This window comes from Gallus gallus, chromosome Z, assembly GCF_016699485.2.
Source record: "Gallus gallus isolate bGalGal1 chromosome Z, bGalGal1.mat.broiler.GRCg7b, whole genome shotgun sequence".
Classification (NCBI taxonomy): domain Eukaryota; kingdom Metazoa; phylum Chordata; class Aves; order Galliformes; family Phasianidae; genus Gallus; species Gallus gallus.
The window spans coordinates 24,859,534-24,884,929 of record NC_052572.1 but is presented as its reverse complement, the minus strand read 5'-3'; the positions used below and the strand labels follow the sequence as shown (position 1 = coordinate 24,884,929).

Below are 25,396 nucleotides of genomic sequence, written 5' to 3'. Positions count from 1 at the left end.
GGGAACCATACAATTATGTACATCAATTCCTGACGGGCAACCAGAACTTAAAAATCACCAGGATTTTTTTCTCCAGCTTTCAAAATGCTGATGCATTTCTCTTGAGAGGCATTTTAAAGCTATTCCAAAACCAGCCCGACCCATGGTCTGTACAGAAAAACATTCTGGCACAAAACCAGTCTAGCATCTTAATACCGTCTATAGGTAGAAGATATGTTCCTGTCTCTATGAGGATCATATCCCTCCAAGAATGTAAACATCCAATTTTTGTCCTTCCAGACAACTAAATAAGCAGACGTATTACTCATCTCAACAATGCAACACTGTAGGTGGGGGAGATCTGAAGAGATTTCTGCATGCATTCACTGTGGGAAGCTCTCAGAGGTCTGAAAGCCTGGCTGAAGCCATCAGGAACCTCTCAGGTACAGTCATAGTTAGTCTGCTATTTGTATTGCACATACAGCTGCATATTGCATATACAGGTCAGACTCAGCTGTTAAGGCTAAATGTGAAACCATATACTCAGCTGATATTTACTTTTATTCCAACTGCAAGTCACTGGAGTTCTGCCCAACAGACACAGGCAGATGCAGTTCAGGGTAGGGCAGGATTCAATCTGCTGCACAAAATTATCACCTTGGGGAAAATCTGAAAAGAGGAGCGAGCCAGAAACTCAAGTGAAACAAAGCAGCTGCATAAAACACGGGTATTTCTGCTCCACACACACACACACACACAGACACTAATACAGACACCGCAATAGCTTGGGAGGCTGTGGTCATTACTTCATGCCTGATGTCATGATGACACAGTACAGAATTAACATGCCTACATGTGCTGCACAATGACAAAACATCACACTGTCACACATGTTGCCATACAGCAATACCTTATGTTTTCATTATATTTTCTGCAGTCTATTTAGAGTCATATTTCCAAGCTTCTTTTCAGGAAAAAAAAAAAATGCTGCAGTTCTCCGCAGCTTTCTCTGATTATTTGAAAGAAAGAAATTGGAATGAACAGAAAGATCCAACCACCTTTAATTTTGCCACCATCCATTACTTGCAGGCTCAGAGAAGCACTCTGAAAGACAGGCATGGCTGTACTGGAACAGGCACTACATAGGGCCACCATGACGATGGAGGGACTACATGATTCCCCTACAAGGAGTGATTTAGAGGGCTGGGACTGCTCAGCCTGGAGAAAAGCGGGCCCAAGGAGGATCTTATCCATGTGTAGAAATATCTGAATGAATGGTATAATTGTCCAAGACATGCACAAGTTAAAGTCACGTAATCTGTACAAGACCGGATTCCAGTCTGCAGTAATGTATACCACTACCTGTCCACATAAGACTAAGAGGAACTGGGAAGGAATGGGGTGAGGGAATGGCACTGTGAAGCAAGTGCCCATCAAGGCCACTGGAAGAAGCTGAGATGATACAAAGAGAGGGTGAGTAGTGCTTAGGACACACACAGCACAAATCCTTTGGGAAATCAGACTTCATTAGTTTCAAGGATTATGGTATGACCTGTTGAATTATACCACACACATAAGCATAGACAGTGGGGAGGAACTCGTAATACATACACGCTTTGTGGTACAGTGATGCAATAGAAACACATTTAACTCTGTGCCATATTAAAAAAAAGTGACACTATGAATACTGATCAAAGCACAAAACCATGCCACTCTATGGAAATAGTCTTGGTCTAGACAGTCTGAGCAGACTTAGCTCATTAAAGAAGACACCACCCTCAGCCAAGAATTTAATGAGCACTTTCACAACACCCAGGCAAACATCCTAACTGGAACATACAAGTGTCTGAACTGATAGTGAACAGCACTCTGTTTTCTGCAACTGGAAGCCAAATTTGTCTTCAAAATTAGCAAGAACTCATGGTCTCTGGAGCGCATGTTCTTATTAAATCATTTTCCCGACTGTGATCTCCCAATCACTGTACTTTTGTTGATTAGAAAAGATTCACACTGAGTGCCAAGTGAGCAGAACCACTGACCTCAGTAAGAGTTGAAGCTGGTCAGCAATTTACAGCTATTAATTTTTATTAAAGTTTTCTTATCGGAAGCCAACCATCACATTGAGACAAGCATCAGCAGCTTACTGCCCTCTCACAATAGACTGCTAAGAAGTGGATGATTTCCACCTGGTAAATTCTAGAAAAGTCAGGTCCTTTCCAAACAGATTTTATACCTAGTCTGGATATAGAGCAGAGTACTTTATCCCAGAAACCTTATTCTAGACAGATTTCAGAAGAGCATTAGTATAAAAAAAGAAAAAAAGATTGGGACCTCATCAATATCATCTAACACTGAATAGCTTTCAGATATTGCCTACAATTTAAAAGGACTCCCTCTTCTTCTTCCTTCCCCCCTCAAGTACCTTACTTAAGAGAACTTTACATTTTTCTTTTTCAAGTTCTTTACTTTGGAAGTATATCACCACGGTCCAAGAATACCATGCAAACTATGAGTAATAAGCTGAAGTTCTATGAAATTCCAAATGCTAGCATAACTCTACTGAAAATTATGGCTGTGAAGCTTCCTGCTTCTTTCTGGCATAATTCATAATACTACCGTTTCCCAAAATCGGGAAGAACTCTATCTACATCATTTTTGCAGTTCTGCAATAAAACAGCTGACCTGATAACTTTGGATAACACGGAATTATGCTGTAGCACTCTGGAAACATTGCTCTCTTTGTTAAAGAAAAAAATCTACGCTTCTGTAACTAGTTCTTCATTTGTTACTGTGGGCAACACCATTCCAGAATGTTTTTTACTCAGATGATTAAACATTTAATGACCAAGTACTTTCTTGCCTACACACAACAATGTGCAATAACACAAGTAACAGAATTCAGTCACAGCATAGTGAACAGAGTCCACAGGGCCAAGATACAACCTAGTAGACATAGAGAGGTCAAACGACAGAACTGAGCAACTGGCATACACCACGAATAATGGTAACACAAGTATTGTGGAAGGCGAGATGAGGGGAAACATCTCGTTCCACAGTTCAACGACCATTCCCAGTTTTCCCCATTCAGAAGAGGGACCTCCTCCTCCCACAGACAGATTTCTGATTCCCAGAGCTGTCTCTGGCATCTTGTCAATTGGGCCTAACTTGACTAGGTTTACAGAATTAAAAGTACTTGTTACAAGCATTAAAGGGAGCAGTTATCCTCTTGCTTTACAGTATAACCTTAGCGTGGCCAAATGCAGCAGTTGTGTTGCTGTTGGTAGTGAAAAGCAGCAGCAAAGGAGAAAGCTATTCCGTTACTGGGGGGTCTGTCTACAACTCGAAAAGTAGGGATTCACAAAGTTATGCCACCATGGATGATACTGGACAAATCACTTACTCTATGACCCTCGTGTTCTTACCTTGTACATGTGAAAAATAAGCATTATGCTACCCTATTGAAATAGTTTGAGAAAGGCAGTGGGAATTTCATGTCTACTTAAGACATTTTTCCCCACAGAATCTTTGCTAGCTAAGGCACCAACAGCATACTCGGAGCAGCAAGACAAAATGTATCCCTGTATCTCAGTTAAAAGTACAAGTTATGCAAGATGGTAGCTCACTGAATCCAAGACAGTTTGAGCTATGTGCAAAGGTCATTTAAGCTCCAAGTTGTTCTGGTCTCTCTCTCACAAAGATGCTTGCCAATAACAGTCTAAAGACTGCGGGCCATGAAATTTGATTACAGCGTAACTCACATGAATCTTATTTTCTAACTTTGTGAAGCTACGGATGAAGTTAAATCCTTCCCAGGATGAAGAATTCTGGGACGTGTCACATTGCCTTTGGCTGGCATCAAGTTGAACTGGGCTCTAGAGAAGTGCATAAACAGATTAGGGAAATTAAGATAGCTCACAATTTACATGTGTGCTGTTCCGTAAACATGTTCATGGTAAAACCATCCCTCCCAGCATTTTACTGAATGATGTATTTCTTCGTCCTGAGCAGCAATTTCACGCATACCACATTTCTGGCATCTTCCTTCCTGAGACGGACTGACCCTCTGCTGCCTGTGTCTCATCTGAGCACTACAGTGAGACATGCCAACCCACTGGCTGCCAACACTGCCAGACTTTGTTAGCCAAAAAAACTTCATAAATTAATGAGTGGTTTTTCCTGGCTGGAAGTAGTTGTATTGATAAACAATAGATTTTAAACTTAGAAACCAATCTATGCAGGAACCAACAGCATTCAGAGCATATTCCTGACTTGCAAGATGAAAAGATTTCTAGTGGTTGAAAACATACACAAAAACATCTAAACTGCAGTTCAACTAAGCCTCCGCAGTAACAAAGAGTTCAATCCACCTGTTCATATTTTTGCATGCAAAATAAAGCATGCCATGGCAATCCTGAGAAAAACAACTTTCCCCGTGACAAGTATGTTACCCTGCATGTTTTAAATTTTGGGATGGTGGTCCGTCCATTTAAAACTAGCAGAGTCTTTCATAGACAGTTCGTGGCAAATCTATTTCCAGTAGTTCAAATCTAGTACAAAAGGAAAACACCAAGGATATTTCTCCAGCATAGCACTTAAAATATTTTCATATTACATTTTGACATAAACTTACATGCTTAAAGCAAATAATTTACAAAGAAAAGTCCAGCAATGTTTACAACAAACTAAAACAATATCACAGCCTGCTTCACTCAAGGTCTTTTTTTTTTTTTTTTTTTTGGCCTGTTGAGTATTTTCTTCACTTTTCTTTCATAAAATAAATTTCAAATCTATTAAGACAGAGCTCATAGAAACATTAAAACATTTGAAATTACTATACTAATTTTTTCTCAGGCCTGGCTTTTCACTATTAAAGCTCTACGAAATATTGTCATCCAGCTGCCTGCTTTGTCAGATCATGAACCAATTGCACAGAGACTGCTATATAAAGTGAAGAAAGCTTTTATTAAAAATCTGCAATACACAGCTCTTTCAGCATCAGTATGTGAGTAATCCCTCAGCTGGACTAGCTGAGAGCAAGATTTGCAAGCTGTATGCCCAGTGGTATTGTTTGTTTGTAGTACAGTAACACTTAGAAGTACTAAGTGGAATAGCAACTGCTCTTCTAAAATGCTGTATTTTCTTGTGCGTGTGAATGGGTAGGTCTTCTAACTCCCAGCTGGAATCTGTAGCTATGAATCTACTGCAGAAGCAGAGGATAAAAAAAAAGATCATCACACATCTTGCAAGTTGTCTGCATAGTTGCCTACATCAAAACCAATTGCAAAATTAATACTGCAACAGAATGACAATGAGCTAGTAGTTCGAAAATTCCTTTCCTCATATGATGTGTTTTACTCAGAAAATCACAACAGACTCAATCAGATTCTTCCCCATCTCTCCAGTGTAACAGACTACCATCAATGCACACTTTATAGGGCCTACTTTGTTTACTGACTGTCATGACAGGACTGAACTGTAGCTTGTCAACATCTGCTGCCATCAGCGCTGAAGCCTACTACCGAAAGCCTGAATGAGAATGCCATGGTCAACCTTATGATGCTGTCTGGTTCATGTTCCTCTTGATTCATAGTTCATAAATGAGTACAGTCAAAGACGAAAGTGAATATTAATTGCACAACAACCCAAATTAAGAATAGGACACCACTGGGAATGTGGACAGTAAGTTAAATCTGATAGTAGGGTACCAAATACATGAAAAACCCAGAGGTCATCTATTTGCACACCTTAAGCTTGCCTTTAATGAGATGGACTGGTTATCCAAATACCTCTCAGAACAAATTTCCAGTGAATTAATTTGCCGAGACCTGGACCCTCTATTAACAGAGAAGTCCAAACCATCAAGTTCATCTCCTCCACAGACCTCAAGATGAGGCTTTATTTCAGAAGTACAATGCATAGCAGTCATTTTGTTCCTAATATTTATATTTTCATGATTGTCACCTATATTGATGCCAATTCGACAATTAATGTTTCCTACTATTCCTACTGATACACACAAGCCATTACACACTGGGCTGAAAACAGAGGGCAGAAAAAGCCAGACCATTTATTGACAAACTGAGACATAAAAGGAACTGCAGAGCGCTGTGCTAAAATTTCTCATATGAGAGTTGCTTTGTAGCCCAGAGAAAGGTTCATGAACATCCTAAACCACTGCCCATCAATGCATTTCCCATAACCCACCATATTATTTCTCACATTCAGCAAGCCTTAGAAGTTAGAGCCATGTAATTAATCCCGTTTAAAGACTAGTCTAGTTAATTAATGAAACTAGACTTCATGGGAACATCTCTGACTAAAGCAGGATTATAGCCCTGAGTTCCCCTCTCCTCTATGTTGAGTCACACAACAGTCCTTCCACTCACATCCAGTAAGGTTTCTGTTGGGCAAGGACAGAGTTCCAGAAATGAGTCAGGTATCTGCCAGTGAGTGCACTTAAGTAAAAGTGAATTAAAAAGCAAATCAAACAAACAAAAAGAAACAGGTTGGTCACTGAAATGAAAAGAACCAGGGCTTCATGTGCTTGATTTGGAGCTCCTTGAACATGTAATCACTGTCTCAAAATCTGAGCATTTAAAATAGCTTGAAGGTTTGGGAACATAACTCATCAAAAGCCTTGAAAAAACAGAACTCAAGGAAATTCACAGAATTTATATGCTTGGTTGGCAAGAGCCACCCATACTTTCAATTTAATTTGTAATCAGTTCTCTATTACAGCCTTCCTTGGGACATATTGGTTATACCTAAATTGAAGCCATGTTTGAATTCAAGCCAAGCATCTTTAGTATTTTTTTTACACCTTTGTCCTCTTGCTTTGACATCATAACTAACTACTAAGTTCAGTTTTAATACTATGCTGTTGCATAGAAAGTCTATCTAAAGAAATCACACAGTAATGCATTGTTTGGATGACTTGGTGTGAAAACTTGATGGCATGATGCAACCATGATAACCTAATCATACAGCATTTATTTTGCATTTTCCAGACAAAAAAAAAAAAAAATTAAGACCTCAGTAGTGCATTTCATTGAACCATACCTTGTCACGTATTTGGTCTGCATATTAGTTCTGTCTGATGTTTAAGTTGTTTGGAAGTGATGTATAAAAAAGGATAAGAAATCTTGACAGTTTGCTACCCAATATTCAAGACAAATGAAATCTCTTTTCACTGAGTACTTTCAGCACTAAGCTTATCAGATCACTACTGGCTCAACGCTTGCAAGACTAAGGGCCTCGGGCTACAAAGCAAAGTGTTTCCTGAAGTAATTAATGTCAGCCTAAGAGGAGAGAAAACAGCATTAACACTTAGAACTTAAAAAGAAAATAAGAAAATGAAACTCAGTTAGTTGCACCAGCACCAATTGTGATGAATTTATGAGATACCATGAAGACGTCAATAGTATGTCATACCATATAACAAACAAAGAATTGTAGACCCCCCAAAGCTAGCAATTTATTGCCAAGATGGTAAGCAGGTCACAGCAACGTATTCTTGTTCTGCTGGTTTAGGAAAAAAAAAAAAGTGTTAAGGATTACACTGAAATTACTGATCCAAATGCATCTATTGTACAAGCAGCACTGTAGCATCTCCATAACGTCTAGTGTGAACCCCTCATTTCCTTCTTTGAGGACTTAAAAAAAAAGAGAGAAAGAAAGATTTGCCTTTAATGGCAACAATTACGGTCATTCTACCCAGATTTCTTTACCAGAGTCTAGCTAACTCCAACTCAAGTCATGGCAGAATATCCCGTTGTATTCTATCAGGTGTTACGTAATTATATCATAAAATATTGCACAGTAAAGGAATTGATCTATATTCTTAAAACACCAATTTTGCTGGAGACTTCAGAAAAGCTTCCTCAGGGCTGTATTTCTTTTCATTTCCCTATACTTACAGTGATGATTAAACTCCATTTTGACTCCATTCCACTTAGTTTACCTGTTGGGAGCCAAGCCTGGAGACCTTCTCATATGTTGTTGGTTACCATGTACTACAACAAATTCCAAATGCTGCCAGAAGTTTGTAGGAGCAAACGTTAATCCTCCGTTGCCAGAATCTACACACTTTGCAAAACAGACCCAGGGCTCCTCAATGTCTCCAAAATAAGACACAGCAATGCATGAGAAAAAGAAAGCATTTTTATTTTAACTGTATTTTCTGATGTTAGTTTTTAAAGTAACATCATCAGAAAAAGAGTGTGCCTCCATTAGCAATATGGAAGAGATACCCATATTAGAAACAAATCTGGTAGTACCCACCAACAGTATTTTGATTTACACTGTAGATGGTCTCAGAGTGCACGAACTGGATTCCTTTAGGACAAAACTAAACCAGAGGATACACTCTAAGAGCACATCTAGTACTCTTTTCAGCTCACAGGATCAAACTGTAGAGGGAAGAAGGATGGCAGGCAGAGAGGAAGATATCATAAAAGGCACACAGTGTGGATTTTGGGTCTTAACACCATACACTTCAGTACACTCTATATTTCATCATGCCACTTACTAATCTAGACATCTGATGAAATCTTATATTTAGATTTTAATATATTTTAAAGTTAGTCAGCTATGTTCTCTACTTAAATAAGAGGAGCACTAAACTAAGTTAACATCCTATACAGAAGGTTTCACTTACATGCAAGGACTTTCATTTCGTCAAGAGTTAAGACATCCATCAAGCACCTGTTCAGAGAGTTCAGGTACCTACATGTATTGAGTTCAGCCTCTACAAAATTCCATTGTGATTCCACAGCTGTATTCACCTTACCTCAGTTTTCCTCCTGCACAGTCACCTACACTATGTCCTCAGATGCAGATCTCTGAGAACTTCCAAATGCCAAATGCTGAAATAAAACATAATTAAAATCAGAGTTGGACCATCTTCTTTTCTTAGTATTTTTGTCATACTGCTCTCATCAGAACTCTCAAGTAGCTATTCCTGCAAAGTGAATCTCAACACCCTCTGTCACCCTGCTTTTTTCTCCTTGCTGCTTTTTGCCACAGGTTTCCACTTCCTCAGTACTTGTTAGAGTCCTTCCTGAATTGATTCACATGACTTAGTCAGTGGAAAACTCTTTACTTTTTTCTTTCTGGAGTGGGTGAGGGATAACTAGATTAATAAATGAAGTAAATCAACTCAAGAGGACATAAACAAAGCAAGGACAGAATATACATAGCTATGAAGGAGATGAAGAGGAAGAAAGTCCTTCTTCCAGACAGAAGTAACTCTCACCCTGGGTCACCTGTAACATTCAGCTTGAGTTGCATCAGTATTTTACAGAACCAACACACAAGATAGGGTGAACAAGATTCCCCTACTCCACGTCTACACTGCTACAGAAAGGTCCTGGTAAGACACAGGTTGTCTCCACTTCTCAACACTCAACCCGGCAAAAGGCAGGGATGGGCCTCTATCCCATTCCAATAAGCCTGAGCTGAGCTGAACTGACTTCATTTATAGGCTTTTGGTAGCCGTTCACTGGCCAGCACTGGTTTTGAACACACCATTTAGATGCTACAAGCCTTCTATCATCTATTTTAATTATTCCTCTCTGACACCACAGGGATCAAAATCTACTAATTTCAATTGATGGATCATTTGACATTACGAAGTACAGGAGCTTAAACGTATCATTAACAGTTGGATATTTCTAGGAAACTTTATACACAGTGTGCTGAGATAATTGCTGTCAAGACAGCACAGAGGCATTAGAATTTCCTCCAATTCCAAATATTTTGTTGTATTTCTCCATATTTTACATATTAAGAAAACCAAATGCAGAACGGATCATCAGTTCTGATGATTATTTCCAGCAGCTTTTCTATAACAAATCAGTTCACTTGTTAGCACTGGAAATCTGCACTGAAATAAGCTGAATTTGAACACACACACAGTCTCCTCCTAAACAGTCCTATTCTCATCTGAACACCTTTCTTGTTTTGGCTGGTGTTATTTTGGATGTACAATGTCCCTCCAGTAACATCAATAACTGCTGTGACAAGGGAAGTATTCCTTATACTCATATCACTACAGAAATTGAACAACCTCAGTGTGATTAGTAAGACCGTCTAATGCACAAAGTCTAAGCTGCTGTAGCAAGTTACTGTTCTGGTACCATTCTGGAGAGGGATTAGTGCAGCAGAACTCTGTATCATCTCCTCAGCACGCCCGTCTGACACATCCAGCCCCAAAACTTTCAGATACAGCAGCTCTGTTGGAAGCCGTAAGGCCAGAGGGAGAACATGATCTCATCCCATGTGTTCATGTTGCCACTCTCAGGAAGTCCTCGACTGCCTAGAAGACTCCCTGTACCAGGAGCTATCCAGATCTCTCATGATGAGAGAACAAAGCACAAAAACTGCAAAAAGGAAGTAAAACCCAGACCCAAAGTGACGAAGCAGCAAGCTGCATGCACCAAGTGCAGGGTTCCAGATGGATGTTCACCTCGTAGCAGTTACTTTTGATTGTTTCAGAGATTTTCCAACTCAGGGTTCATGGTTTAGACACAAATATCACAGTGCCTGCAGGGAAAAAAAGAAAAAAAGTGTATTTTTGAAGTAGAAACTCTACGTGAATGCACCGAAATCCTAAAGAAAATCACACTAATAAGGGTAAGCATACAAGATTTCCGTGCAAAGGTATCTGAGTATCCAAGTTACTCCTGTAATACCGTAAATTTTGAATGCAGAATGCCAGTTTGTAAAGGCTTACTTTGATCCTCTTGCTTGACTTGTAGTCTGTGTAGATAGTTTCAGACAGGGAGGAAGGAGGAAAGTAAGCTCTTGAAACCTCGCAGCTTGCAGCAATGAAGTAACTTCAAAATGCTAAAGGTACAACCTTTCACAGTTGGGTTTTTCTTACCTTCAGAGCTAAATGTGCTACTGCAGTCCTACAAAGAGGGGTGAGTAAATACAGGCTTTTGAAGTTTCCTTGAGTATGAAGCACAGTTGGTGGCAATATCCTGGAATGCTGCACAGTGTTCAGATGTTCCTGTGTGAAAGGAACACAGGAAAACTGAAAGAGAAGCAGAAAGGAATCACAAACATGATTAAGAAATACGATTGTAAAAGACCCTAAAAGAGTGCGAGTAATGCTGGATTGTATAACACTTTCTCACCTGGTTGTAAAAGCACGGCAAGAAGCAACAGTCAAGAGGGAAAGCCAGATATGCTTAAAGCAGAAATGTCTCAGAATGTGGGTTGTTAACCTGTGGAACAAGCTACACGAGGAAGGAGTGATTCTCCTCTTGGCTCTTTTAAGGGAAGCCCAAATGCCTTTCTGAAGGGCACTCTGAAAGACATCAACCTCGGCCTGCACAGGTAAAAGGCAGCTGTTCGCTTAACACCTGGAATTAGCTCAGAAATCCACAGATCTGTCCCGAGCCCCGCAGAACTGTGAGTGACACCAACTAAATTAGGAGCAGGATCAGTCTGTGGTAAGTTCATTAACTTCGTGAAAAGAGATCTAATGAATAAGTAACTCCGCAAACACCCATCACAATGATTCCTATTTGCAAACTCAAAGGCCCCTCACTCCAGCTGCTTGTCAGGCAGCCGAAGCCTGTCATTCACCCCTTTGTACTTCCACCCATTGTTCAAAAGCCCTTTTCTTCCAGGGAGAAACCCCTTATTTCGTTCTTATGGAGAAACCTTTAAAAGCTGTGAGGGAGAAAGGGAGCCTTTGGCTCAAAACAAAGAGGAAACTGCTTCTGCCAGCAGGAGGCTAACAAGCAAATGACAATTCCTATCTCCAGGGTCTGAGCACAATCTCTGCAGGCAGTGTCACGCCCCGCGTCAGCTCGCTGCCCCGCCAGCTTCCACAGTGCCTCAGGGTGCCTGCCTGCCGTCCCCTGGGAAGGGCCAGCACCGATCGAGGCAGAGGCAGGGCCGTGTGGCCTCGTGTTCGGTGCTAACAGTCATTACATTGTAAAATAATGCGAGGTCCGTGCCAGATGAAAGCATGACCTGAATGTGTGCAGGACACGCAAGCCCAGGGAGGTGGATGGATGTGCTGAGGCAGGTCACTCTGCCCTGCAAACAGCCAGCTGCAGGCAGCACGGCCTTTGAGCTTCCAGCCAGCTCCCCTAGATGGACTGGGAGGAGAGAAGTCAGTTCTCTGCAAAGCAGCTCTATCAAAACCACCCCAGTAAGGGCCAGAAGGCCTCAAGGTGGAAGCCTTGCATGGACAGGAAGCTGTTCTTACACACGTGCCCACTCCTTCCTGTGCTGTATGGGAGCAAGAAAAGACCACTGTGGATGCAGCATGCCAGGGCCTGGCTGGGAGAGCAGGGAAAGGTCACAGTGCCCATGACTCAGCTGCCATGGCATTCAGGACTCTCTGAGAAACCGTAATCCAGAGTCACCCTGAGCCTTCTCCCAGCGTTTTTATGATGACATACACACTTTTTTTTCTGCCTGCTCCCTTTAATTTTTCAAATTCCTGGACAACCGCACTAACGAAAGACAATGGCCCCGGAATGAGCAATGAAGTCTCTCTCACTGACTGTGTGTAAAATGTTGTTCTAGATGCAGCTTGAGTTGTGTGATAATAACACTGTTGGGAAATCATGACCAGTGAGTAATGCTACTGGCTTCAAGGGAAGCATGAATCTTGCAAAAACTCATGTGAGAACTAATCTCCCATTAACTTCCAAGGGGACTGCAAGCTTTTATACTCAGACCTCAAACAAAGGGAAAAAAAGCCATCAAGAGATGCTATGGTCAAATTCATCAAAGTGAACCGAGCAAGAGCCTCTCCTTTACATGTTCCAACAGCTGTACTCTTTGTTTTTACATGCTCTTTAGAAGACATGCTTCATCATCCTTCTTTGATACAAATAATTTCCTTTCTGCCTTTGTGAAGCGGCGAGTAAAATAATAGCCTTTTTTTGTGATAAGAACGTCCAAAACAGTAGAAAGTATTCTTTTTTTTTTTTTTTTAATGGAACTGACCCCTTATGAGTAAAAATAATAATAATAAAAAAAAAGATGACTTGCTGTAAGTGATCCTCTGCCAGCAGCCCCCATGCCTGCTGCTAATTTCAAGCACTTTATGTTCCCCCTCCAGTAAGGCTTTGTACTCTTTCCCACTCATTAGAAGATGGCTACTGTAAATAGCACTTCCAGCCTTAATATTAAATACAGAAAGAAATAGGCTCAAACCAGGTTATAGCTGTAAGGCAAACTGACAAAAGCCAGGAAATTCGTATGATAAATTCAGTCCTTAGCTCAAGCTGTTGTGAAAACAAACACGTGGGAGTTACTGAGGTGCCCAGGGTCAGTGCAAAGTGCTCGTTTCCTGGCTTTTGTCAGCTGGTGTCAAAACATCACCCTTACCTAAACATCAGATTTGCTGGTTTTAAAAATGGTCTTGCACTCAGAAACAAGGGATGGATGGATGCACGCGCCCTCCACTTGCTACTTGCACAAGCACACCAGTGGGAAGTGCATCTCCAAGCCCAGTTAACCATGTCAGGTTGGGCAGGAGGTGCCATGGGCAGCCTGAATGATGCCAGGTGCCTTCTTTTACCTTTGTACCAAGAGCATCGCATGCATTTTTAGGTGACAGGCAGGTGTATATGCTAGTTTTCAAAGAACACTGCTTGCTGCAGTGGCCGTGGGACAAGGGGCTTGACAGATGCTGGGTTTGGACATGACACACGACCTCACACTCTCCCTTTGATCTGTAGCTAGCAGAGGGAAGAAGGGAAACTGAGCATGCACCATGCTTCACACTTAGGTGCAGATCTTCCTTCAGGAGCACCTCCAAGCAATGGGCACCTGTTCAGCCCCAGGGGAGCACCAGCAGCTCAAGGAGGAAAATGAAAAGTGAGCAGCCCCCCTAGAACGTTCAGTTCATTCTAATAATACAATCATTTTGATGGTTTCTGACTCGGCAGTCAGTATTGTAGTTAAGAGTTTTCCAGTACGGAAAAGAAAAGAAGAATGTGGGGAGAGAGAGGAGAGTGGAGCTTGCCCAGAAATAGGGTTTTTTGCTTGTGTAGGAATAATTTTTCTTGTTCGCAGGTGGATGTTTTTCTATAAGACTAATGGGCTCTGATCCTAACCTCTGAATGGAGAAGGTGATGGTTAATCCCTGAGTTGCCCATGAGAGGGGGAGAAAAATATCTACGCCTACATTCTTTTCTTTTAAGCAATGCTTTGGGAAAATGTTGCAATATCTTAACTAGCATATAATTTAAATGGCTTCAAACCTCTATCATTAAAAATGCACTGTACGTAGTTATAGTTATAATGATGCCTGACAGCTTAAGTTAAATTGAAGAGAGGCTGAACTGAGCTGCATGACAGCTGTCAGTGCAGCTTTTTGGACCAGTTCACCTAACACACACAAACACCTTTTTCTAAGCCAGTGAAGATCTCACCCAGAATACCCTCAGGACACAATAAATATTTAATTGTATGACATATTTTATCTGCCTCAGGAGGCTGACAGGAATACAGGTGGTCAACTGAGTGCAAGCTGAGAGAAAACAGGTGAGTCAATGCCATACTCAAATGTTAACTTATTATTCCGTGACGCCCAGCCTTTGAAGGAATACATCTTTTATAACCTAGGAGAATAAGGAGGAGGCTGCTTATGGAATTAAAGGTTCCCAGCTTCTAATTAGAAGGAGAGTAATTGCAGCATCATTTATAGAGATCTTAATAATTTATTTTGTTTTCAGGACAGGTACATTTGTGCTGTATAATTTTCATTCATACATATACAAATCTGTCATGTTTTTCTTTGCACGACATATTTCTCTTCACTTTAATCCTTTATTTTAAGGTGCATTTTGATGCCTTTCACGCCAGGAAAAGTAAACAACGAAGAAATACGGTGCTGTGAAACTGACGTTGAAACTGAAAAATGAAACATTTGAACTTTATTGAGATTTCACTTTTTTTTTTTTTCCCTTTTCTTCCACAATCCATTATTCTTCAAAGGAATGAAAGTATGCAGACTTCTTTAGCTGACACCCAATTCGTTGGCGATTTTCAGCGAGATTCCGTAAGTAAATAAAACAAGGATTCATTAAGAAAACCACCAAACCACCGTAACTGTGTACTTATGGCCTGGAGCTTTTTTATTATTATTATTATTTTTCCCTTTTCAGTATTTTAGATGGGGAAAAAAAGAAAAAAAATAAAGAATTTCCCCTCTACTTTAGGCTCAGTGTCTAAATTAGAGACAGCATCATCTAGACACACGGTACATCAAAGCTGAGACTGCAGTTAATTCCAGAGTTACTTATTTAAATACAAGTTTCTCATTGGCAAACTACCACTGAAGGGCCTCAAGAGGAACATGGAGGCAACGAGGGGAATTCCATTATTCCCATCCTCCAACCTCCTCTCCTGGGCATAGGACCAACATCAAGAAAGTAAAACAGTCACCAAATATAGCACAATGGGCCTTTTCCTACTAATTACCTTAAAAATTCCCAACTGAAGGAAGGGGACCCCACACAGATTTTTCTATGCCACGTGTTAGCACTGGCTCATCTGAGTGACGAACCTCCGAAAACGAAGCTCCATAATGGAATTGCTGACACGGCACAGAGCAGCCCCGTGTAACGAGATAGTTTCAGGCCAGCCGATTGACTCCGTCATTTGGAGGAGAGGCGTTTTCTCTTTGAAAGACTCCCTTTTGTATTGCTCACACTCCTACACGCTGCTCCCTGGCAGACTATTTGCTATTCTTAGGAGGCTTCTGCAGCTTCCTACATCAGATGGAATTTACCTTCATGTAATTATTTGTTCTGGGAGCTTTGATCTCTACTTCCCTGGTAACTGCAATGTAGTCACACTTTGAACTACAAGAAAGTACCAATTTAAGGCTCTTGCTGCAAACATCATAATGGTTAATCCTAACAAAAAGGTGTTAATTGGTCTCCTGGTGATTCTAAGCCGCAGTCACAATAGGTTCTTATATTTGTTTACCACTGCTAAATTTCCTCCTCATCCCAGTAAAAGTGCATTCGATCTGATAACCTTTTAGGCAGGCTTCTCTCTTTTTTTGGCTGATGGTACAAACTGAAATTAGAACAAATGTACATCGATATAGGTGGAGCGGTTCTGGCCTGACCCATTGTGATTACCGACTGCAGCCTTCACAAGAAGCTGTTTGAGGCTGTGTGCTCGTGGGTGAGAGGTAAAAATTTAGATGACTCCAAAACTCTTTCTGAAGCACAATAGAGCCTCTGTGCTAGATGAAAGCTGTTTCTTCATATAATGCGTTCACTCAAACCTTTGGCCCTGACAAGAGATTTCATAGAGCTGGGGAGAAGCATTATTCTGTTTCGTTTTTGGATCCATCTCCTCCTCAGCAGTCCAAGAAATTTATACCGAGAAAATGCTTAAGCTCAAACTAATGAAAACCGCTCATCATTTTGGAACTGTGCTGTTGGGTTTTCAAGAGGTTGCTTTATTGTTACATGGGCTGGTTTTATAACATAGCCGGGGTAGAGAACACCTTCCCAGCAGAAAATCAAGCTATGGTCTCTGCTGTTCAAGGCAGGGCCGCGTGCTTTATTTGTCTGCATGGAACGTGGTGTGCTTTTAAGCAATCGCTGTGCAAACACATTAATGGCATTACCCAATGGAAAATTAGGCTTGTTTGTTTTCTGTCTTACACAAATACGGTCCTTATTTTTAATATAACCGCTAAATTCTGGTCACCATCAAATATACTATAACCATCTCTCAAAAAAAAACAAAAAAAAAACAGAATAAAGCAGAAGTGACATATGAAACAGAAGCGAGGAGTTGAGGAAAGGCGCTGAAACTGATTTTGTCAGGCCCCGGGGCTATTTCTCAGCGCAGTGACAAAAGGACCAGACAGAACTGCAATTTTGTTGCTCAGCTTACATGTTCCTGGAGTGCAGAGGATCCGGCTGTTCAACAAAAGATTACTCACAAGATAAACACGAAAATGGCGCAGAGCACCAGAATCCCACCACGCTCCTCTGACCTCCTAGGGACATTCAGCAGTCTCAATGAGCGCCACACCGCCAGCTCTCCCTCCCTCCTTCCCTCTCAGGCAATTAAAACATTTTTTTGTTTGCTTCTGCTAGGCCAGCCCTTCCCACTGACCAGTTCTCCTGAGGGGAGGTTTCCGGTTGTCCTTTCCTGTGATTAGAGCACTTCAGAGTCATACGCTACAAAAAAAAAATCTCACTGAAAATGCCAGGAGAGCCCCTGCTGACTGAGGACAACTCCTGAACCCCAATTGAACTCCTGATTTTGCAGGACAAGCTGAATCTTCGTTCCCTGAATTATCTCTGTAGGTGGACCGTACTAAGCAATGTCTCCCCGGCGCACTCAAAATACCTCTAAGCCTGTTAAGAGCAGACAAAATTCCTTCACCATGATCGCTTCAAAATGGCACACAAGCGTGAAGGATATCAGCTATGGGAGAGGAAGCGAAGTCCAGGCTGGAGCCAAAGAAGCTTGGTGGGAATTGGGTGACCTGTGTACAGGATCCAGCCTGGGAGAAGTACAACGTTTCTTCTTCCTCAGCTGCGAGCAGGGAGTTCACTCCCCCACTGCTCTTCATATCCAGCCCAGGAGCATTTACTGATGCCTGTCCACCGGCAAGGCTTTAGCCTGTTGCTGCACACGTGCACACACACTCAATACCAGGCTCCTATCCCAGGGTTGTAGCGAGAAGGCAGCCCTGAAACAAAAACAAAAATTAAGGGGGAACATTGGAAAAACATTTGCTTTACTTTTCCACTTTTGTTTTGCATGACTTCCTACAATCTCCTGAATGTAATCCAGACCTTCAGCAGCTGCAAACCATGATGTGAGGCGCTGATAAATTTATTTTGTACAATATCCACAGCACTCTTGTTTTATCACAGTGCCGCGTGTGAGTAAGAGGCAGGGGCAGAGGATCTGTTTGAATTCCCAGCAGTGTTGCAGTTCAGTTTCTGTGCATTTTGCATCTGTGGAAGCTGACAGTCCCTCTAGAAACTTTTTGTTCTCACAGTTAAAACTTGAATCCGTGCCTTCTTTTTTTCTGGCTCCTACACAATGTTTTGTGCTTAGCTTTCTTTGTTTTTCTTTTCTGTTATTTTTCTCTCTGTGTGTGTTTTTGTTGTTGTTGTTTGGTTTGAGGTCAGTATTGTTGTGTTGTTTATTTTTTTATCTACTGACATTAGATAGCCAAACATTTAATGGGATTTTGTTGTGTGACAATTATTGGGTGTTTGTGTGTATGTTGTTCCTTCTGACAGGCTTTAAAATGAAAACACTTTCAGAACAAACTATACAATGCCATCTCAGTCCTACTATTTGCAGGGTATGTGCAGCCCCACCTTCCTTGGAAAATAAGGGGTTTTAAAAGAGCAACCTGATACAATAAATTTAATCATCATCGTAAATCACGCTTAAAAGTTGCATTTCAGGATTATGTAGGCTTAGCAATGAGTTTGGGTGTTAAAAAAAGAGTGCAAATTTTGCTACGACAGCTGACAGGACGAAATTTAACATCTTTGATTTCAAAGTGTAATTCTTAGCTAGGAGTACAGATCCCTTCTATACCTTACATAAACATCCCCTTGAAAGCTAAGAGTCTACAAAACTCTGTCGCAGCATTTTTTTTCTTACCTGGGCACTTCAAGCAATCTGCTTGAACCCTGAAGCTCATATTACCACGTGAACATGCAGGTTAAAATTTTGTGATTACTTGGATTAGAGTGGAAGTGACTGAGACAAGTTTTCCACTTTTATAACTCTATCAAAGTCAAAACTAGCACACACATTCGTGTCTGGGGCTCGGGGCTTTTTTGTTGAGGAGCGGAGCATATGGTAGCAGTACTGCATCCTCTGTTTGTTTGCTGGGTTTACCCTACTTGGTAAAATAAAAATAATAAAAATCCGAGGGAATACTATATTTTGTGGCTACTTGTCACATAGTAAAGAACTTAACAATCTTCAGTGTTTTCATCTTCTCAGAACACGTACGGAGGTAGAAATTTGAGGCAGGAAACTAAGCCCCAAAGAGTGTAAACAGTAGTTCAGTGTCACTCTCAAAGGCTGTGGGAAAACAATCTTTGTATGAGATCTGCTCAACATCAAACACACACTTGAATCAGACCGTGTTCTCACCCTTCTTTTCAGGTCCGGTCTTACCAGCACTGATGTTTCTTTGCAGCAAAACATTTTTTTCTAACTTGAGCTTTATTAATTGATGTTTTGGTATTCTGAGTGAATCCAGGGCAAAACTGCTGATCGGAGTCAGCACTAAACAAGGGCATGACCAGTTACGAAGGTGGTGGCAGTGCATTTAAATTCCTTGCAGTGCTGGTGCAGTACGTGTCACTAAGACTGAGCAGTGACACGCACAGCAGATATCTCAGGAAACAGAGCACTGCCCTTCTCTTGTGATCCTCCTGAAATGAAGAAGCAGTTCTTTCAAGCCATTCTTCTTGAAAAGAATGTGGGGGAAAAAAAATAGTCACGTAGTCTTCATATTTCAAGGGAGATATGCTCAAAAATCAGCTTACAATCCATGAGGACAGGCTCCTTCTTTTCAAGTGTTCTCATACTTCCATACACCAGGATGTGAATTCAGCATTTCTGACGAAGTACAAATGAAAAAGATGGGTCTGGGAGTAGAGACATTCACTGTTGTTGTAAATTAAGACAAATCTTTGAAAATTAAATGGTAATTGAATTAGTTCTGACTGGCTTACATTCTGATTCCCTGAAAGCCTGTGGATTGCACCATGCCTATTCATCTGCACAGTTATTTCAAAATGAGGAAAGAAACCCTATTTTACACCAAAGACAACATGTAAGATTGAATACAGACTCTATGGACAGTGCCAAAATTCAGGACAGAAAGTGGGCCACTAAGAGACTTGATTTCCCAACATGTGATCCTTTCCATAATACACTCTTTCCCCTCTGTATCTCCATTCCACCGTGTCCTCATAACCTTCCTAACTACCTCCCCATGTTTTTACAGGTCCTGTCCATGCTTCTTTCCCTTTTGTTGATGTGTCCTAGGCACACCCCTGTCTTTCCACTGATTTTTTTCCTACATAGTATTATAGGTCTCAAATACAGGTCACCCTTGGACTGCAGTAGATCCACTCACCTACATACCCCGTGCAGCAAACCAAGGTCCCCTAGCACTCCTACCTACTCCACTCCATCATCCTCTCAGTTCCTCTCCTGCCTCCCACAGCAGTAGCCACAGCAATTCATCTCTCTCTAGTGCAGTCTACTGCATCTCCTGGGTTCTTTCCCACTGTCCCAAAACCACAGTGCCCTTCCCTAGCTCTGAATAGGGCATTTGCCAACAAGTGGCTTTTATGTTCCATAGCTGGTGTAGAGCCACCCAGGCACAAGCTGGTGTGTGTGTAGCAGTAGGCCTGACCACCCAGGAATTCAGGAATGGGAATGAGGTATGTACCAGCAAGCCTGCCAGCAGCTGCCTACTGCCTCTAAGGCAACCAGGCTGACATTGCCTACCAGATGCCCAGCAGGTTCAACAAATGGCTTCGGGGTTGGCATCTGGTCCCAGACCTCTGCTGCTCCTGCCAAGTGCCATTCAGCTTTGACGGCTGTTTGCATGAAAGTGGGATTGGATCCTGAATGAGCATATGTCAACTTCCTTCTCCTGTGATGTCTCTTCAACTCTCTGATGACAGCTCAGTCACCGCCACCTTCCCTCTCTTCTCTCTCATCCCTCATGCTTAGAAGATGATTAGCCTCATGCAAAGCCAAATACCTCGCTATTCATTCACTTTGAACAAGTCTGCCTCATCAAGATGCAAATAGCAATCTCAACCCAAGGATGTGGAGAGGCCACGTCCTCCATCTCTCATTCTGAGTGTTGTTCTGGAGTATCTCTGTTGTCCTCACTTGTCCACTTACACATATCTGCTGGTTGCCTATCTTTTGGAGTGCATGCTTTGTGAGGACAAGGACTACATTTCACTCTGTTCTTGTAAAGATTTGAACACAGCGATCCTGGGAAAGATATCAGGATCACAGCCATCAAAACAGTTCTGTAAACAATCTAGTAAAGTCTTGCCAGACATTCAGTTTACAAACATATGGGTGCTTGATATTAAAAAGCTGAACCTCTGCCATTGCACACTCAGCTTGGTTCAAGTCAGTTGCTTATGGGGAAGAAAGATCATGCAGCAACAATGGGCAGTGAGGTCTTTTCCCAAATGTCAGTAAGAGGCTTTGATTCAGGACTTTCCACAAGGCATGTGGGGAGACCTCTATCCCCCCAGAGGTGAAAGCACACTGCCCTTGCCAAAATGAGGTAGCTTTTTTGATTTTGTTATCATCTTCTGCACCCCTAAATCCCAAGGAATTGTCTGCTGGCACATTCCAAAGGGGATACTGAATATTTTATTGACAGGAAAGTACTAAAGCACTGGTTCCCATATGCACTATCTGTAAAAGTCTTTCCCTCAGGGCTCACACAGGGAGCGGAGCTGTCCCTTCCTACATCATCCCCACTGAGAACAATACAGGGAAGACGACCACTGCCAGGGAGGCTCATAAATCTCTGTTGATCTCTGACAGTTTTGCTTGCCTTGAAGAAAGAACAAATACACATTCTTGAGATGAGCATTCCTAACTCATTAATGGGCCTTTAGAAACGTGCCAGCTGCTTTATCTAAAAATAGAATCATAGTCATAAAATGGCTTAGCCTAGAAGGGACCCTTAAATATCACCCAATTCCAACTTCCCTGCCATGGGCAGTGCTGCCACCCACAAGATCAGGCTGCCCAGGGTTCCATCCAGCCTGGCCTTGACACCTCTAGGGCTGGGGCATCTACAGCTTCTCTGGGCAGCCTGTGCCAGCACCTCACCACCCTCTCAGTAGAATATTTTTTCCTAACATCTAACCTAAATCCCTCTTTTTTTTTAGTTTAAAGCCATTCCCCCTTGTCCTGTCTCTATCAGACCATGAAAAAAGCTTGTCTCCCTAGTCTCCCTCCTCCTTGTAGGCTCCCTTGGCTGAGGTAACTATGAGAAAGAAGTTACCTGCCAAACTGGGTAAGCTGGAGAGGTGATTGCCCAATTTGCCTCTAACAGCTGGTTGAAAAGCAAGCACTCTCACACCTAAGAAGTTTGAATTCTCTGAAGAGGAGGCATTTACAATGAATTCCTTAATGTTTATATTTATTACTGGGACAGCCATCACTGTGAAGTCCTTTTTAATTTTTTAATCTTTCAGGCTGTGTGTGGCCCATCACATCTGCACTGGATCTTGTATTAATAGGTAAATATTTCAGGATCACTATGGACCTCTGTATAGAAGCCATCATACAGAAGTCCCATTTGGACTAATTAATGCTGCTGACTGATCTCAGTATCTTCCTTATCACTGTAATCATGCCAATTCATTGACTCCTTCACTTTGCCCTGATTCTAAATGCATAGGCAATACACCAGATGTAGCTTTCTAATGAATTAAATTCCTTCCAAGTACTCCTGCTAAAAAATTCCAAGTCCTAGCCCATGCCAGCCAAACAGATAACTAGTCAGCATTCTACTTTGTTATCTTCTCCAAGTGTACAATCAGCCTCCTCTGTTCTATCCACTCAAAATATCTCTCTGCCCTGTGTGCTTTGTGGATGAAAGCTGTCTCTTTTCATGGCTCATGCAGCCACATACACGTGGGAATGGCTGTGTCAGCAATGCTGAAGCATGTAGTTCAAAACATATTTTCTTCTTCGCAAAGCTGGTTTGGAAATGTTCACTTACTCCTCCCAAGAGCTACTCATTTCTCTGCCATGCCACAGTCTTGTGTGCTGTCAGCGCGTGGAGCCATCTCAGCGACCTCGTTTGCAGCATGAACCACAACCAGTTCCATCAGCACCACTGGATGGGTGGTGGCTGGAAAGCAAGACGGGAAATAATGAATGAATGAAGAGGAAGAGAGATTTCTCAAGCTGACTTAGTTGTTGAAGAAAACATGGAATGACTTGCTCAGATAGGAAAGATTTTTCTTATCTGCTCTCCTGCCTATTATTGCCCCTCCCATATCCATAGAGTGAGCCAGCACAGCTACATAAACATGTAGAAGATCACAGAATAATCAGTTCAACTACTGCTAGAGGCCTCAGATCAGACTAGTTCTCAGGAAATCTGTTTGATAAGAGGAGAAATTATACGGTTCTTTCCAGACTGCCATTGCCAAGTATCTAGTTTGAACATTGTCTGACTTCTTGTGTCAAACAGCTTTTATATCTACCTTCAAGCTGTACTTTGCTGCCACAAAAACTGTGGTGTCCAGCCCTGTTCTGTACAAAGAGACTGTACCAACACCACAGAACCCACTCAGACAGTACAACCAGATCAGTTTGGAATTGGCTAATGGCAACCCAAAATTGACTAGAGATCAGGTACAGTGCTTCTGTCTAGAACCTCTCATATCCTTCAGCCCTGCCAGAATGCAAGACTTAGTCAGTCTGAGTCTGGAGGTCTCACATAAAAGTCCACTTAAAAATGCAGTTTGCATGCATGGTCTGTGCAGTACATCCATCCGGTCCCCTAGCAGATATGTCACGCAGTGCATTTAGGCATGCACAGCAATCCCATGCCCTAAACACATTAAAGTTACTATGCCTGCATTAAACAACTGCAGGCGTGTGCAGTACTTCTCAGCGCTCTGTTGGCACAATGCTTTTGCTTGTGTTTCATGCCTTAGGATTGCAGCAGAGAAATATGGAAGTCCCATGTATGCACTTCTGCCTCAGCTTCCCTGAAAATGCTGCACTGCAAAAATACAAACCAAACAGCAAGGATAAAACCCCAAAACTGTACTGTGTAAAAGCTGCTCGGCGAGAATCCCTTATTGTGCCAAGAATTTATGGGGATATTCCAGAAGACTTCTTTGACTTCAGAAGGAGCTGAGGTAGCACAGTGGTATAGAACTGTTACCAGCCTTTGGCTTATAACTAGCTCTTTGAAGAACTGTGAAGATTATTCAGGATTTATGCGTGACTCTTCTGAGAGCTGCCTGTTTATGTGCAAAACTGTGCAAAGAAAGAGAAGTACTCAGGATACTAGATATTTGCTAAATCAATGCAAAAGCAGAAGGTACTCACATTTAACTTATAAAATATTGTAAGATACAGAACAAGTGTTTTGTTTTGTTTTCCAGGAAAGTTTCAGCAGAAGCTACCCAGTGGATAAAACAAATATTAAGGAAATAATCTCACTCCATGGACAGTGGGTGACAAGGCCAGAAGTGGAACAAAAGATCTGTGAAACATAAGTTGTATATCTACTCACTCTGAATACAGGATAACAGGGAGTCCTTTCCAAAGTAAACAGTACTCACACTAACACAGAAAGGATGAGATACAGTAAAATAAAAGTGTATGGTAATGGAAAGAGAATAGAAAAAAGAAACATGGCTGAAGGTAATGGCTGCTGAGCAGATAAGCCACTTGCAGGAAACACTTTAAAAGATTCTTCTGACAGCTTCAGAATATTTGCAAAGTCTGCTGTAGGTGAAGGGCAAGGAGAAAAATGTAGGACAAGATGCTAAAAACTTCCCCCCTCAAAAAAAGAAAAAAAAAAGGCAACCTTTTTTGTTTTGCTTTAGTTACTTCAAGATACTTTGAAATCATGAAGTGTTTTAACACAAGAAAAGCAAAGATCATAAAACTGCTTGCTGCCAAATGACATGATGTTTAATCTTTTGCTTCAGTCGCCTCATAAACCAGCTTATGGGTAAATTTTGGTAGAACTGATACCATTAAATGAAATTTCCTGCTCCACTCTGATTAGCTCAATAGCAATAACACCATCTCTGCCTCTGAGAAAATCATTGCTTCATTGCCTGCTTCTACATCTGTTTACCCATATTGAAAGAGATATCCCTCTCTAAGGAAAGCATGCAGGGAAGCCAGATAGCCACTGATATGAACGAGAGCATCCTAGATCACTTCTTATGTATCCCAGGAGATGGTGCAAAGCCCAGCCTGGACTCACCAAAGGGTCACTAGAAGTCAGAGGACAGGTGGAGAGCAGTGGTGTGTATTGTGGATTGTTCCTCCCCAGGAATAACTCTGGTAAACTGTGGCAATTAGAGTCTATCCGAGCTTGGGAAAACATTGCTTCTTTGGCTCTGTGCTTTCAATTGACCCTTTCTAATCATGTCAGCTGATGACTGCAGCTTTATGCAACATCCCCAAGTTTTGTTCCCATCATGCACTAAGCAAGTCTGCAGGGCTGACCCGCTGCAGTCATCTGGCAGCTCTCCTCTATCCATCTCCCAGTGTGAACAAAGCCAGACAGCAGCCAAGAACAATCTATGCCTTGTATGATCACTCACTTCCGCAGCCCTCAAGCTGCGACACAACAAGACTTTCCAGCAGTCGCTGGGCTGGGTTCACTGAAATG

The 25,396-nt window shown here is 41.7% G+C and overlaps 1 long non-coding RNA gene across 7 annotated transcripts; it reads right to left on the bottom strand.

Moving 5' to 3' along the window:
• Positions 1-4,922: 4,922 nt before the first annotated feature.
• On the bottom strand, positions 4,923-25,058 carry LOC101750462. 7 transcript variants are annotated; one of them, XR_006932499.1, is made up of 7 exons: positions 24,986-25,058; positions 22,748-22,879; positions 16,922-17,680; positions 10,862-11,014; positions 8,636-10,521; positions 7,411-7,500; positions 4,923-5,179 (listed from the first exon to the last, which is right to left on the bottom strand). It is a non-coding gene; the product is annotated as an uncharacterized LOC101750462 (long non-coding RNA). The 7 variants fall into 7 exon arrangements; XR_006932498.1 differs by having other exon boundaries at positions 7,411-8,682; positions 8,768-10,521; XR_006932497.1 differs by having other exon boundaries at positions 7,411-8,843; positions 10,385-10,521.
• Positions 25,059-25,396: the final 338 nt, after the last annotated feature.